A 10,918-nucleotide genomic window follows, 5' to 3' on the forward strand; every position below is an offset into this window, starting at 1 on the left:
ATATCTCTCTCTCTCTCTCTCTCTCTCTCTCTCACTCTCTCTCTCTCTCTCTCTCTCTATTCTGGCGGCGCATCAGCGATCCAATCGACAGACCTCGAATGACCCGCACCGAAAAATCACCGGCAGATTGTTCGCGTCATTGTCCGGTCCCGGCCTAATCGATCCTCCGATGTCTATTGTACGACGATTCACATCGAAAACGTCACCCATTGTCCGATCCCCCCTCCCCCCGATCCCTTCCCGCCGATCCTGCCCAACTCAACACCACCCAGCGGTGTCATAAAGTCGTCAACAGGTCGCTCATTGAGCGTCACGCCCCTGATCCGGTATCGCTCCCGGGAAATTCGCGTTTACCAACGATGAGCGAGGGTTCGACTTCCGTATTCCGCTTAACCAAACCGGACGTTATCTCAAGCAATCGGTAAGCGGGCGGTCACCCCCCCCCCTCCCCGTGCCCCCTCGCCGCTCAATCAACGATCCTACCCCACTTATCCCCTCTCCCACACTATGTACTTAGGGGGCCCCTCGTAAATCGTGAACGGCTCTAATCGCTAACCGCAGGTACTCCGATGACTCTTGGTTGCGACTACTACGCGTATGAAAAAGGGAGCAGCGGACAATGCGGCACGCACCTGACTACTTGCCAACTTCGCTTGGAATAATAATAACGCCAGACATGTCATGAGTCGACTCTCTCATTCTCCATCGATTGTTCACAAATGGTCACTTTGGGCCTTTCTGAAAGACACAAATTATCTCCCTGCATTATACGCTTCTGATGGCCTTCATTACATCGTTACATTAAATCGCGCACTAATTTCATTATCCAAATCTGCAATTAACATTTAATGTGATTGTTATTTAGGACGAGAGCGGGTAACAGGATATTTTATAAAATGATCTTGGCATCTTAAGCGTATTGAGAAATAAGTTATGCGAGCCCTTAATCATCGCATATACCTACGCATATAGACATATATAAGCGAAATGCCCACGATATTATTAAATAATAGATAATCGAAAATATTTATTGAAATACTTATAAGCTTGTGGAAAGGGCTTATTATAAAAGTGTGTCATAATAGTTATAAGCGCCCTGGGATTTCATAAAGCTGAAAATTGTGCAAACGCTGAAAAATAACTTACAAGTCGCTATAATAAATGTCTTTTTTCATAAAACGAATGAAGGCAATTTTTATTTTCCATAATCGTGTCCTCGCGTTCCCATGCCTCGGCACTTGCATACATTGCGCACATAAAAGGGACAAATAAGTAAATGACAAAACAAGCGTTTGCACTTGAGAAACCCAAGTCGCAACATTCAATTTTCGTATAAAACATCGAATCCCGGTCGCAACACCCTGCTATTAAATAAACAAAAAGAAGAACTACAAGAAGAACAAGACGTAGATGACGAAGAAGAAGATGAGGAAGAGGAAGAGGAAGAGGAAGAGGAAGAGGAAGAGAAAGAGGAAGAGGAAGAGGAAGAGGAAGAGGAAGAGGAAGAGGAAGAGGAAGAGGGAAGAGGAAGAAAAAGAAAAGGAAGAAGACGAAGAAGAAGAAGCAGAAGCATAAGAAATACTGGAGGAGGAGGAGGAGGAGGAGGAGGAGGAGGAGGAGGAGGAGGAGGAGGGGGTGGAGGAGGAGGTGGAGTGGGAGAGGTGGAGTAGGTGGAGGTGGAGGTGGAGTAGGTGGAGGTGGAGGTGGAGTAGGTGGAGGTGGAGGTGGAGTAGGTGGAGGTGGAGGTGGAGTAGGTGGAGGTGGAGGTGGAGTAGGTGGAGGTGGAGGTGGAGGTGGAGGTGGAGGTGGAAGTGGAGGAAGAGGAAGAAAAAGCGAAAGTTCACGTTTCATTATTCTGCGCTCGTTGCGTACGACGCCGCCGACGAGAGAACGAGAAAAAAAATAGCGGTGTGCGAGGAAGGACAACAATGGCCGTGCGCCTCGCTCCCGTCGAGTCGGAACGAAGCGGAGACAAACGACAGGAATCATGTCTGGCTAACCGCGAGCGAGAGCTAAATACTCGGGCGGCGCATCGGCTGTCAGCGGTTTCAACCCCCGACCACGCTTTTTACTATTTATCCGTTTGGATGCGAAGAGTTTTCGGGAACCCGGCGTTTTTTGCTGTGCTGACGTCGTCGAGAACATGCGAAATGTTGTATGCGACGGGAGATACGTGGATGCTGTACTCAAGTCGCGCATATTAAAATGCGCCCGACTTTTAATGCGCGAACGAATCTATAGGATATTGCTCTCGATGTTGTCTCTGCGCGAAATCCGTAAAATTGTACTTGTTGTTTTGTAATCGTAAGCGGCGGTGAGTCGGCGAGTTTTTTTTTTTTTATTTTTATTCTTATAGTTAATTGCCAAAATGCCTGCGGTTTTTCGAATCTCTCAGAGTTTGGCGTCTCTTGGGCGATATTTGCAAATATTTACGCTATACGAGCACACATAGGGAGGAAATTATATTTACTTGAAAATTATATAAAGTCCTGTAGGACAAAAGTGAAATTGTTTGCGGTGTATCGGCATGTCAATGGCCATGTATTAAACAAAATACAGATGAAAGTGTAGAGATTTCATTGGGTTTATAATTTTTAAGCCTTGTAGTGAGCATGAAAATAAATTTATGTACGCTATATCGAAAATAAAATATAGGTACTACGCAGGGCATCTCTCTCTCTCTCTCTCTCTCAATCGCGGGCGAGCGCGCCCGTGCTCACACAACGCACACACACGCGCTATGTCTCTCTTTCTCTCATTCTCTTGTTCAGAAATAGAGACACTAGGGACTTGACTTTTTATCACATAGAATCTTGAAAGAGCTCGGGAGGAAGAAATTGACTGTAAGAGGGGCGTGGGAGGGAGGGATAGAGTATGTTCGCGAGGAGGATGAGAAGGAGGATGAGAAGGAGGATGAGGAGGATGAGGAGGAGGAGGAGGAGGTAGAGGATGAGGAGTATGAGGAGTATGAGGAGTATGAGGAGGAGGAGGAGGAGGTAGAGGATGAGGAGTATGAGGAGTATGAGGAGGATGAGGAGGAGGAGGAGGAGGTAGAGGATGAGGAGTATGAGGAGTATGAGGAGGATGAGGAGGAGGAGGAGGAGGTAGAGGATGAGGAGTATGAGGAGTATGAGGAGTATGAGGAGTATGAGGAGTATGAGGAGTATGAGGAGTATGAGGAGTATGAGGAGTATGAGGAGTATGAGGAGTATGAGGAGGAGGAGGAGGAGGATGATGAGGTGGGGTGGTGGGGTAGTAGGGAGGGAAGGTTAGAGAATAATGATAGGGAGAAAAAGCGAGGAACGGAGTGGGTATGTATGTGTGACGGAAGAATGTAAATCATACAGCATCATAAATTGAAACGAATGTATAATTCGTGACGATGCCGGACAATGAAAATCGGAGGATGTTGCGTAACGCTTTATAAGAGCAGACAGGTAACACGACATAAAAGGCGCGCATGCATGCCATGGTCCCACAATGTGAATCCATTGTAAAATCCCTTACGGTCAGCCAGCCGGAGTCAACGCGCGATAGCTACTTAATGTCTCTGGCAGGCATATAAAAACGTTAACAGCTCCTAGGCTCGATTTTTTTTAAGCTGTCGCGCCAACGGATTTATTGCCGACGATTCAATCGCGAGCACCGCACCACTTTCGGGCCTTACCGCCTCGTCCATTAACTATGAAGATCCGAAGCCGTGAGCGAGAAACGATCGGCGAGAGATGGCATTTCCACGCGCACGAGGCTCCTTGACTTTATTAGCAAGGGTAGATCCGCGAGGTATTATGTTATTACGTTCATGGTCGCGCGGGGAAAGTGCACCCCGTGGAAGCGCCGTCGAAACGCTCGTGACATTCCATTTGTTACAGGCCGTTGCACAATGGAGGACACGAAACATGCGCAAAACAATCTTTGTCACAATGATAAAGAAGAAAGAAGAAAGAAAAGAAAGAAAAAAAATTGAAGAGAGAAGAAAAGAGAGAGGGGAGAAGAAAGGAACGGTTGTTCGGCCAATCCAATGCCAATCAGAGGTTTTATTTAAATCAATCTCCGATAAATTGAATGCTCTGCCACGTTCGAAGTAAATACTTCTTTGAGCGAATCGGTAGTTGGACGATTCCGCACTAATGAAACTTCACGAGCGAATTCACAGCAGTGAAACGCGTAATGGAAGGACGGGGGAAGGCATGCGTCGAGAGAGCAAAAGGGAAAAATAAAAATGTAGGGAAGAGGAAGAGAGACGGTCGCATTGCTTTCCTAGTGCAGCTTAATACAACAATTCATGGACAATCGAGAGGACTCTTTATCTCTCGTCGGAGCTCTACGCGCAGGTACGTCTCGCATCCTGTCACTTTCACCTTTCGTACGTTCGGTCTCTCTCGACGTGGAAAACAGGATGCTCCGTTCTGCCAAGTAGTAGGACAGACGGAAGGAGACCTCCCGTAGACGACGATCCAATGACGAAAATCGAGCGCATCGTCCGTCCTTTCAACCTCCTCTCCTCCGCCGCGTATACATTTAAAATTGGCTCGACCTTGGCCCCTTCCACCGACGTTCGCGGACGGGGGGCGGCGCACGCGCGGTCTACCCCCAATCTTTTATTATCTGCATGACGACAATGCCAACTAACGGGCCGGTCCTTATGCCCGACTATTGTGTCAGCCCGATTCAAACATCTGCTCGTAATACAAACCGCTAATAAAAATACGCACGAGCTAGGGGATGCGCGAGGAATTTTTACCACCAGAGAGAGAGAGAGAGAGAGAGAGAGAGAGAGAGAGAGAGAGAGAGAAGCACACTTACTCCGTAAAGTAGAGTTTCGTTAAGAGAGAGAGAGAGAGTGTGTGTGTGTGTGTGTGTGTGTGTGTGTGTGTGTGTGTGTGTGAGAGAGAGAGAGAGAGAGAGATTGGGCAGTATTGGGAGGAGGAGGGGAACATAGACGAGATCAGAAAAGGGCAAATCGAATCGAGAACGCGTCTGACGCTACCTTCCTCGAAAATGCTCTCTCTCTCTCTCTCTCTCTCTCTCTCTCTCTCTCTATCCCTCCATGTGCTTGTGCGTGTTTAAGTGAGCACGCACCTTTTCCGGCCGAATGTGCTTGTGCGTGTTTAAGTGAGCACGCACCTTTTCCGGCCGACCAGATTGAGAGGTTTTTCTTCGGTTTATTAACTTGTGGCTGGGAAAGTTTGAAAGCGTGTGGGCTCGCCCAACTAACAACGCTTCTCTTCATTTTTGTTTAATGCTACACGCTCGACATACGCTGACATCGGCATCCCCTCACCCCCCCCCCCCCCGGCACTTTACAATAGGGCGAGAAAAACCTTTCGGCTTCTTTGCATAAAACATTCGGTCGACACAACGTCGGCTTTGTAGCAACAATGTAATACGGTTCATTTGAGCGACGCTAACGACACCCGAATATTCTTATCGAATCTTTATGGCCGCGTCAGTTCAATGGCTTTCACGGTAAACTGATCGCCCATAGGAGCCGAGAGTAACGCCTTCTCCGGACGTTTTGTCACAGAAGAGGATAGATGTAGAGGCACTCTGAGTGTTTTAAGTGCAATTCTGCATATATGCAGTGGCTGCAGCAGCTTATACCTAAATGACAAATGAAAAGTAGCAGAGAGATTTGCCTCGTGCAAGTTGCCACAAAATATTAACGAATAATGGAATGCTACTTGGCTCTGGTATATATTTAATATATAAATTTAAATGCTACATGTAAAACGTCTTGGCTTCGAATTTATGTAATAAGAGTTCGCATTTATTAAAATATTAAAAGAGAAAGGGAAATATTAAAAAAAAATAAATAAATAAATAAATAATAATAAATAAATAAATAAATAAATAAATAAAACGAAGAAAAAATAAAACATATATATGATTTTATGTAACGAGTACAAAACACAAAACAAAAAAAAATGGAATATATAATTATATGTTGTTTTTATTATTTCTATGGTAAAGTCGACCTTTACTTTTCTTCGTCTTGAAAGATTTCTTTCTTTTGAAAATAATGTTATTTATTTAATAAGTACGGAGTTTCGCTAAAAATGCGCGCATGCGAACAGATCCCACGCGCGCGATTCTCCATTTACCTTTTACAAAATCTTTTATTTTTGCTGTAACCTAAGATCCAAGAAAGTCATTACTTTTAACATGACAAAAATTGAAAAAATCCGTTAATTTTATGAAGTAAGTTAAATTTAAAATATTAATTTATTGTCGCTGTAATAATAGTTATTTACAGGCAAGAAAGGCCATTCGATATACGAATACAAATTCGTTTCTATTATTATTAAGAGTAAGTAATATTACATAATTGATAATAAATACTTTTAATTCAAACGATCGTATAATGTTAATTATTAAAAAGTCCTTTGCGCAATTTATCGCACGATATAATAATTTCTCGTTGTGTTTATAACATTAAAATATATTCCTCATTAATTTCAAGGACTTTTGTACGCTTAATGTGCAGAGAGAGGGAGAGAGAGGGAGAGAGAGAGAAAGAGAGAGAGAGAGAGAGAGAGAGAGAGAGATAGAGAGGCCGAAAACAAAATGTAAAATATTATTAGCAATAGAATTATAAGCTTCGATTTCCTGTATTATTGCGTATTATTTGTAGTTATGTGAATGTCGATTAAATTTTTAACATTTTTACTTCCCAACGTACGAATAATCGTCACTCGTAAATTCCTGATATAAGCAAGTAAGGGAATTCATTTATTAAAAATACTTAATCTGATGAAAATGTTCCTTAAATACCGTCACGTATTAAAAAAAAAAAAGAAGAAAAAAAAAGAAATAAAAACACCTCTACGAACGTTCACCTGAAATAATCTTGTCTTGGAAAGTCACTCGTTCGTTAATTGAAAATCGTCGCATCGATCAAACGTAGAATGCAAGCAACGATTAATTCGCCTCGCAAATATGCGTTGCGATTAATGAGAAAAGTAGGCCGAGTGCGTGTAATTTGTAGTAGTTAGAGCAAGGGAGGAAATATGCCCGGAGGGAAACAGCGCGTGAGGACGACGCACCAACTTACAGTCCCGCTCTGAATATGTCTCAACAGTCTCGCTCCAATCAATGTCCAATATCTTCCTTCATCTCACTCGCTCGCATTCGAATCTAATAAATGAATCATCCGCAACGTAATAATGACTGAATAAAAATTGACTGCCAATTCGTCCGATAAATAATATCGCGTAGTTTTTAATCGCGTGAGCGAGATCGAGACTTTATCCGAGTCTGTTGATCACTTATTTTCCAGCTACCAACCAAATTTTCCCAAGATGCGTTAAATGTTGGATGAGTCGCGCGGGCGCCACCAAAGTACCACCAAAGACGTCCAAAGTGAAACGAATCAACCTGTCAATCATGTCTAGGCGCGAGGAATAATCGAGCGCAATTAATATCGAGCGTAACGTGTCGAGCGTATATATAATCTGGGCAGGGAATAAAAATCCCAGCGAAGCGCGTGATCAACGCATATATCGCTTACGTGTTACGTGCGTCGCGGTGGTAAGACGAGAGGTCAAACCCATTGGGGCGAGAGGGCAAAACAATTTTTGCCCGCGAACGGCGAATTGTTTCTTTTTGTGCTGTTGTTGTTGATTTTTTTTTTTTTTTGTTTTTTTTTCTTGTTTTGTTTTTCTTTCTTTCTTTTTGTCATTTTTCTTTCTCTTCGTCCAAGAGCTGCATGACCAGGTGGAGAAGGAAAGGGGAAATCGAACCAATTTTTTATAAGGGCTAAAAGTCACCGTTGTTTATGCCCCAGTAAAGAGAAGGAGAGCGAAGGTAAAAGGAAGAATGGGATCGAGGAAGAGTCTCTAAAGCGCCGCGGCTTTTCGATAATTAGAGGGCGGCCATTGTTAAACCCGTTGGAGAAAGGCCAACTCAAAATCGCACGTGATCGTTCTCCCTTCCCCTTCCCTCTAGACGGCCAACGATGTACGTACACTCAAAATTTATTCATTGTAAGATCCATCTGAGTAATCACAGCGTACGCCTTTTAATATCAGCGCGTCAAAGATTATCGAGCATTTTATAAATTATTTTAAATACACGTAGGCGCGAGAGTACTTGTTATTTTTGCTTCTTGTTTTATTTTTATTCCTTTTTTTTTTTTTTTTTTTTTTTTTTTTTCATATTTATTTTTATTCTTGCATTATTATTGTTATTATTATTATCATCGTTGTTCTTATTATTATTGTTATTATTGTTATTATTGCTAATTCACGTTACCCGAACGTTTGCTCTTGAATTCGCTTTTTAACAATCCTTTCGTACTTACAACCGTAAAAAAAAAAACGATAAGAAATTATTAATCAGTCTTATTTTAAAATTCGTACTTGTTGGATTTTGCACGATGATATAATACAAGATACTGTCTCTTAAGTGAAATATAAAATGACGTTACAAGTAATTTAAATCTTGTTAAACATAAATCAGTGGGCCGATGTAATCTACTGCAACCTGCGTGAAAGCGAACGATGTTTTTAGTGACATAACCTTGGACACGAGATGATTATTGGCAATATAACGTACGTTATAAAATTCAATATTAAATTATCAATTTAAATTTAATATCTATTTCCTCGTATTAGTAATATTCTAATGATAATAATAGTAATAATAACGATAATATTATAAGAGAAGCAAAATTATAACCTTAATGAGGCGCTCGCGTTAATGTTAAAGCTCACATTGATTTCACTTTGAAACAAAATAAAACCATGACCTTTATTTTTTATTCTTCTTATTGTATAAACAGCCTTTATTATAAAATTGAAGCACGCCCTCGATAAAACAGAACGAGCTTCATCTAATGTTATTATCTCGTCGATCTGAAAAAAGGATAGAAAACATTGGACTCGTACATTCTGCTAAATACTTCCGCCCAATACACGTATATATATATATATATATATATATATATATATGTCCGCGCAAACTATTGAAATTATATAAAGAAAAAAACGAACAACAATAAAAACAACATAATACACCGAAAGTTTCACACGAAAGGTTAACTGACGACATTCAACACAGCGCGATAGAATCGTTCGAGCTTTACGTAATGATGCAAATTTAGCGAGACTATCTCTCTACTTCGCTTTTAGCGAGTCGAGCCTCTCGCGAAACATTGCAATTCGCGCGCTCGTTCGGCGAAAAGAAAGATCCAGCGGGACGAAAAAAGGAGCGACGAACTCTGATGCTCAAGCGACGATCAATCACGGCTGCCGCTCTCGCTCGCACAGCTTTCGTTACAAGCGCTCGGTTCTTCGCCTCCCCCCCCCCCCCCCCCGATTTCGCGAGAAAGTGGGCAGTTCCGTGGAGGTGGCATCCCTCTTATTAGACGCGCGGATGTTTTTTCCACAAATCATAGCCAACGATAAATATGTCCAAGATCCCGTCCACCGGGGTATGGAAAAAGCAGATAAGAACGAAGAAGGCGTCCGTGAACTTAAACAATGTATAACGAGGGAAGAGCGCCTATGTAATTGAACGATGGATATAAATATTCGAATCAAGAAGGCATAACGAAATCTCTTCTCATTGAATGTGCGATGTACGCGGACAAACGCCTATTAAAATCTCTAGGCGTACGCTTCGTAAATTTTCGTACCTACAATGTTTCAGAATGTATTTCGTTAATTTTCAGGGACTCTCCTCGCGTTCTTGTGAATTTATACAAGTTTCTCGAGTTCTGATTGAAAGTGGGCGTTATAAAGTATAATTATACTAGAGACCAAAGCGAAGCTTTTGGCAGTACTTGATATTCAAAGTAATTGTTCGGATGGATTGTTGAGAAAAATTGCGCGCGTCTTACCTTCATTATTCGCCGTGTCAATTAGCGAAATGCGAGATAATGCCGGCATTTAAGATAAGAAATTAGCCTAACGGAATAGAGGCTTGTGCATAAGGCGCTCCTATCCGTGTTTTTAAAATACAAAAACTTCCCAAAAACGGTAAAATTAAATACAAATTTACCAGGAGATATCAGTACGTCCGCCAATTGAAAGATCTCGATCTTGAAAAGATAAATTACCTCCACATCGTCAAGCAAGCACTACTTGATATACTACGGGCTTTTAAAGTCTTTTAGAGGACGGCTATTACAATGTATACCATCTATTATACAATGTAAGTGCTTTTTTTTTTGTTTTGTTTTGTTTTGTTTTTGTTTTTTTCTTTGCTTTTGTTTTTGCTTTGCAGGAAATTCTATTAATCTATAAGTAAGCAAAAAAAAAAAAAAAAAAAAAAAAAAAAAAAAAAAATGAAGATTCGCGAATGGATGAAAGAATCCGTTCAAACGGAGAGATAATACTGGCATATGAATAAATTATAAAAGTGTCCGCTAACCGATCGTTTCTCCTACTAATAAACGAAGGCTTCATTGAGGCAGTGCCGGTGCCAAACGATGAGCCTCGTTAAGGCCGCCTCTCATTTTTATGCCTGCGCCGTTAAAGGCGTAGATACACGGCTGTTTTTTCAGCTACTTGCTCACGTTAATTTATTAACTGACCGGACATGAATCACCCGAAACAATTGTATACCTTGTAATTACGGTTATAGATATCTCGTGCCCATTACGGCTAACCGTCGTCCAATAATGCGGCCACTGCGCGACATTGATTTACAACGTAAGACAATTATTTCGGCCTAAAGAGGCTGTGCGTCTTCCCGACGTATAACGAAACGAGGACACACCGGTAAATCAAGGAGCAGCGACTTCAATTTTTCCTCATTCGGCTTCCCTCGCGTTAATGGTGCAACAATTCGCGTACCCGAAATCTCAGGTAAACGTCCGCTCGATAACAATAAGATAATTAAAGGCATTTCATTCTGGTTGTCACCTTTTTTTACGACCCCCCCCCCCCCCCCCCCACCCCCCCCCCGCCCCCTC

Source organism: Ceratosolen solmsi, unplaced genomic scaffold (assembly GCF_000503995.2).
Source record: "Ceratosolen solmsi marchali unplaced genomic scaffold, CerSol_1.0 scaffold56, whole genome shotgun sequence".
Lineage (NCBI taxonomy): Eukaryota > Metazoa > Arthropoda > Insecta > Hymenoptera > Agaonidae > Ceratosolen > Ceratosolen solmsi.